General features: G+C 55.5%; 1 protein-coding gene across 3 annotated transcripts in view; it reads right to left on the bottom strand.

Annotated features, from left to right (window-relative positions):
* POPDC1 (popeye domain cAMP effector 1) overlaps window positions 1–3,156 on the bottom strand; it is a 186,861-nt gene extending 183,705 nt beyond the window's left edge. Inside the window, exon 1 of one of the 3 annotated variants that reach the window (XM_075340087.1) lies at window positions 2,964–3,156. The gene's annotated coding sequence lies outside the window, so the exon portion shown is untranslated. The remainder of the gene's footprint in view (window positions 1–2,963) is intronic. The other 2 variants (XM_075340086.1, XM_075340084.1) reach the window with 2 other exon arrangements.
* Between the last annotated feature and the right edge of the window lie 2,846 nt (window positions 3,157–6,002).

Raw genomic sequence — 6,002 nt, 5'->3', positions numbered from 1 at the left:
CGGAGCAACTGAAGTGAGTCGTGTTGTCAGCGGTGACGTCACTCAGGTAGTGCCGGTGTGTGTGCGGTGATGATATGGGCGATAGTGCCTGCGTGTGCGCGGTGATGATAGGGGCGGTAGTGCCTGCGTGTGCGCGGTGATGATAGGGGCGGTAGTGCCTGCGTGTGTGCGGTAATGAAGGGGGCGGTAGTGCCTGCGTGTGTGCGGTGATGATGGGGGTGGTAGTGCCTGCGTGTGCGGTGATTATGGGTGCGGTAGTGCCGGTGTGTGTGCCGTGATGATGGGGGCGGTAGTGCCTGCATGTGTGCGGTGATGATGGAGGCGGTAGTGCCTGCATGTGTGCGGTGATGATGGGGGCGGTAGTGCCTGCATGTGTGCGGTTATGATGGGGGCGGTAGTGCCTGAGTGTGTGCGGTGATAGTGGGGGCGGTAGTGCCTGAGTGTGTGCGGTGATGATGGGGGTGGTAGTGCCGGTGTGTGTGTGGTGATGATGGGGGTGGTAGTGCCGGTGTGTGTGCGGTGATGATGGGGGCGGTAGTGCCTGAGTGTGTGTGGTGATAGTGGGGGCGGTAGTGCCTGAGTGTGTGCGGTGATGATGGGGGCGGTAGTGCCTGCGTGTGTGCGGTGATGATTGAGGCGGTAATGCCTGCGTGTGTGCGGTGATGATGGGGGCGGTAGTGCCTGATTGTGTGCGGTGATGATGGGGGCGGTAGTGCCGATGTGTGTGTGGTGATGATGGGGGTGGTAGTGCCGGTGTGTGTGTGGTGATGATGGGGGTGGTAGTGCCGGTGTGTGTGCGGTGATAGTGGGGGCGGTAGTGCCTGAGTGTGTGCGGTGATGATGGGGGCGGTAGTGCCGATGTGTGTGTGGTGATGATGGGGGTGGTAGTGCCGGTGTGTGTGTGGTGATGATGGGGGTGGTAGTGCCGGTGTGTGTGCGGTGATGATAGGGGCGGTAGTGCCTGAGTGTGTGCGGTGATAGTGGGGGCGGTAGTGCCTGAGTGTGTGCGGTGATGATGGGGGCGGTAGTGCCTGCGTGTGTGCGGTGATGATTGAGGCGGTAATGCCTGCGTGTGTGCGGTGATGATGGGGGCGGTAGTGCCTGATTGTGTGCGGTGATGATGGGGGCGGTAGTGCCTGAGTGTGCGCGGTGATAGTGGGGGCGGTAGTGCCTGAGTGTGTGCGGTGATGATGGGGGCGGTAGTGCCGATGTGTGTGTGGTGATGATGGGGGTGGTAGTGCCGGTGTGTGTGTGGTGATGATGGGGGTGGTAGTGCCGGTGTGTGTGTGGTGATGATGGGGGTGGTAGTGCCGGTGTGTGTGCGGTGATGATAGGGGCGGTAGTGCCTGAGTGTGTGCGGTGATAGTGGGGGCGGTAGTGCCTGAGTGTGTGCGGTGATGATGGGGGCGGTAGTGCCTGCGTGTGTGCGGTGATGATTGAGGCGGTAATGCCTGCGTGTGTGCGGTGATGATGGGGGCGGTAGTGCCTGATTGTGTGCGGTGATGATGGGGGCGGTAGTGCCTGAGTGTGCGCGGTGATAGTGGGGGCGGTAGTGCCTGAGTGTGTGCGGTGATGATGGGGGCGGTAGTGCCGATGTGTGTGTGGTGATGATGGGGGTGGTAGTGCCGGTGTGTGTGTGGTGATGATGGGGGTGGTAGTGCCGGTGTGTGCGGTAATGATGGATTTCTCTCTCTCTCCCTTTGGCATGAAAAAAAAACAAAAAAAAAACGAATCCGTTTTTTGCTAGATCCGTTGCATCAGTTTTTACACAATCTGCGACGGATCCGTTGTATCAGGCACAAGCCACTCCCCCCCTTAAATGTTGGTTCATAAACTTTGAAAATCAAATAAAAACACTTTATACACAAAAAGACAATGGTAACACACCCTTATACAGTTCTCAATGACAATTTAAATAATTCGGCATCTTGGCCTATGAAAAGATACTAATCTTATGAAGGTAGATATTTATCCATCCTATCATGCAATACCATCAGAGGCATTTTATTTAGTGATGAGTGAGCACTACCATGCTCGAGTGCCTAGTACTCATAACAAGTAATGATGAGCGAGCAATACCATGCTCGGATGCTCGGTACTCACAACGAGTAGTAATGAGGGAGCACTGCCATGCTCAGGTGCTCGGTATTCGTAACTAGTGTTGAGTGAGAACTACCATGCTCGGGTACTCGATACGAGTGCTCACTCATCACTAGGATCTAAGAAAAAATTCAGCAGCAAGACAATGACTCCAAAGATACAGCCAATGAGCCAATTAAAAATAATGATGAATCCTGGAAGTGACACTATGGCCTCCACAGAGTCCGGATCTCAACATCATCAGTCTGTTTGGGATTACAAGAGGCGTAAGCAACATCCACACTAGATCTGTGGTTAGATCTCCAAGATGTTTGGAACAACCTCCTTGGCGACGTCCTTCAATAACCGTGGAAGTGTGCCGAGAAGAACTGATGCATTGATGCTGCTTTGATGGCAATGGGTGGGGTCACACACCTCGCCCTTCCTAAATTTTTTGCACAGTACTGTATACATACACAAAGTGACATTAGAGGCTTAGTGGGCAATTGTGGGACAATTTTAGCACATTATAGTGCTTTTCCTAGTGGAATGTAGATGTAGCATGATGTGAAATTGACACTTCACATCTAGGCACCAAAGAGACTACCACCGTGTGTGTGCCTCCAGCAGCAGCCATCTCCTCTGTGGGCTGTGGGTGGAAAGTTTCCCCACAGCTCATGACATATTCAGCGTCTCCTCTCCGGTTACTGAGTGACAGTGGGGGCTGAGGTCCTCTCCTGCACTTGTCACTGTGTCCTACAAGTGGGGAGCCAGGACACTACTTCAGCCATACACACAGGGGAAACATCGGGGGAGTCAGGGGACACGCGTGACAACAGCGGCTCGGGTGGAAGTTCAGCGCCCGCCGTCCTCCCGCTCCTTACCTGGCTGTGGACAGCGGCCGTCCCGGGAAAGTTTGTCACTGAGGAGCTGACGAGCAGCCGGGAAGACGTGACTAAAATAGGCATGAAGAGGGGAGGCTGCAGCCCGAGCCGCGCACACTCCCCTTCATAGCAGCGGCAGCTCCCTCACTGCTGGGGAGGAGGAGACGGACGGACAGGGACAGGGGAGGAGACGGACGGGGGCAGGGGAGGAGGAGAAGGACAGCGGGATGAGGAAGGGATGAACCGCGGCACCGCCAGCACTTCATAAAGAGGAAGCCCGGGAGCCGTTACCTGATAACAGCAGTCATAGGACACTGTGGGAGCAGAGGACAATGGCGCACACCGGTCTTTCCTCACCTCTCCTGATATAATAGAACCCAGCATGGCCTTTGTCCTGTCAGCCTTTATAGGTTTTATTTGCACAGCCGAAAAGACTGACAATCCTATGAGGTGTTGTGCTACAAAAAGTCTCAGCATCACTGAATTTCAGGTCTAGTCAGAATTTTTTGGAGGAAGTAAAAGCCAAGTTTTTCAAGCAGATGCCAATTCATTAAACAGCTAGGTGGACATGTCGTCTTCAAGACGCCGGCGCAGTCGCCAAATTTTACCACGCGGAGCCGCTTGTGTAGCACCCCACGGGTCCTGTAGGGCATAACTCGTCACCGGGCCAGTGGTTTTGAGGGGTCGCTGTGAATGGCCTGACCCGGCTCCGTGGCCCTGTCGGCTACAGGCAAAGAGAGAATGAAAAGGGCAGATGGGGGGGTTTGCTTTGCAGCGCCACCCGTGGTGCGCGGCCAAGGATTAGCCGCCGCTGAGAGATGTCGCTCTTCTCCGGGGCTGATGGGGAGGACGGGGGAAAGGCCGTTGGCGCCGAAGTGCGGGGTGTCGTCGTTGGCAAATCAGACTCTCACACAGGGGCTGCGGTTCCAGGTGTTTTACTCACAGTTCGTATGCTGCGCCCGCAGAGTACTGGTTATCGCTGTAAAGTAGTGATGGGCAGTCCGGCTCTTTTTGGTGATCCGGTTCCCATGGCTCCGCTCACCAAAAGAGGCGGCTCTTTCAGCTCGTTTATGGCTCCCTATTGTTATGGACCCGACCGTAGCCGTGGCTCCTGTCTATCTGCTGCTGTGCCCCGGAACGTTTGGTGGTGGACAATGGGATGTGAAACCCCTTTCCCTGCAGATTCGTTAGAGTCCATGAAGGTTCCCCTAACCGAGGGCTCTGCACTATGACTGGCGCCGGTCCTGAAGGGGCTGTTGGGGGCTCACCCTCCGGCTACCGACTTGCTCCTCTGTCTCACAGCTCCACTCGGTCGTCTTCTGCTTCTCTCTCTCAGACTGCACGACACCCGGTCGGCCCCTCTGGGGGGAGCCATAGCATCCCTCCAGAGGCCTTGCTTTTCTCTGCCTCAAGCTGTTCTCTCTCCTGCGTCCAAACTGTTGACCTGACCAACATTCTGAGTTTCAATGAGTGGGTCACTGCAAATCTGGATATGTGGATGGCATTGAGAGTGAAGTAACTGTAGTCTTGCAGTGCTGGGGTCCTGGGTTCAAATTCCACTGTAACGTCCTGGAGGTGGATTCACGGGACTGTGCACCGGACTCCCCCAGAGAGGTAACCAAGAGCTAACCCCTATACAGGGACTGTCTGGTCACCCCACCATAGGGCCTAAATGCACGGCAGCCGGAACACAGGGAGTATGGGGTACGGGTCCTTCAGAGATTGGCACGAGGGATGACTAATAGTCCAACGGGAACCGGAGGCAGGACAGATGAAGGGAACTGGGTACAGGTGCCGAGTAGTCACAGCCAACGGGTCCGGATCCAGCGGGACGTGCAGGCTGGAGCTTCCAGGTAAAGTCCAGGTGACGGGTTCACGCTGACGGAGATGGCAGGATCCTCAGCAAACAGTCACCGGGACACCTCCTGGGTAATCGGCACTCTGGGACCAGGTCAGGATGGCAGAGAGGCTCTGCGGAAGAGACAGGGTTAATCTGGGTACAAGACACAGAGGGACCTGAACACCTAGCTATGGGAACACGTTGATCAGGCACCGCCCACATGGAAAGGAAGTCCTAATATACCCTGTACCTGTAATTGACCATATCCTGTTTCTGGGACGCTGGCCCTTTTGAGAAGAGGTGAGTGAATGCGCGCGTGCCCTAATGCGCATGCGCGAGGCTCATGTGCCGGAGACCAGAGCAGGAAGTGGTGCAGGAGATGCAGGGGGACCAGACAGAGTGTCCTGGGTCGCAGGATGCAGAGGATGGGGGCAGCTGCGGGCAGAAGGACCGGGAACCGAAGCGGTGAGTGACAGACGGAACCGGGACCCAGGGAGCGTGACAGTACCCCCTCCCTCACACCCCCCTCCCCACAACCGGGACAAGAAGTCGCGTATAAGAGGAGTGCCAACGTTTTCCCGGGGTTCCCAGGACCGGTCCTCGGGGCCGTAGCCCTCCCAATCAACAAGGAAGAACTGCTTACCCCGCACGGTCTTCATGGCTACTATATCTCTTACCGCGTACACATCGCCATCAGCAATAGGAGGAGGAGGAGTACCGGCATCAAAGGAGAAGGGACCAAGAACGACTGGCTTGAGCAAGGAGACGTGGAAGGAGTTCGGGATCCGCATCGTGGCTGGGAGCTGCAGTTTGTAGGAGACCTCGTTGATCCTTTTGATGACCTTGAAAGGACCGATGTACCGCGGACCCAACTTGTAAGATGGAATCTTCAACCGGATGTATTTGGAGGAAAGCCATACCAAATCCCCCAGGAGAGAAGAGAAGAGGATCAAGGCGTCCACATGTTTTTTCATCTGGGTGGAAGCACGTTCAAGGGAGGTTTTAACGGTACTCCATATGTTAGAGAAGTCCCTGGACAGGGCATCTGCAGCGGGAACATGAGAAGTCGGGGATACTGGTAATGGAACGGAAGGCTGAAGACCGTAGACAACATAGAAGGGAGAGCTGGAGGAGGATTCACTGACGTGATGATTATAGGAGAAATCAGCCCAAGTGAGAAGCATGGACCAGTCGTCATG

This window comes from Anomaloglossus baeobatrachus, chromosome 3, assembly GCF_048569485.1.
Source record: "Anomaloglossus baeobatrachus isolate aAnoBae1 chromosome 3, aAnoBae1.hap1, whole genome shotgun sequence".
Classification (NCBI taxonomy): Eukaryota; Metazoa; Chordata; class Amphibia; order Anura; family Aromobatidae; genus Anomaloglossus; species Anomaloglossus baeobatrachus.
The sequence above is the reverse complement of the archived record's forward strand: the minus strand, read 5'-3'. Positions and strand labels throughout refer to the sequence as shown.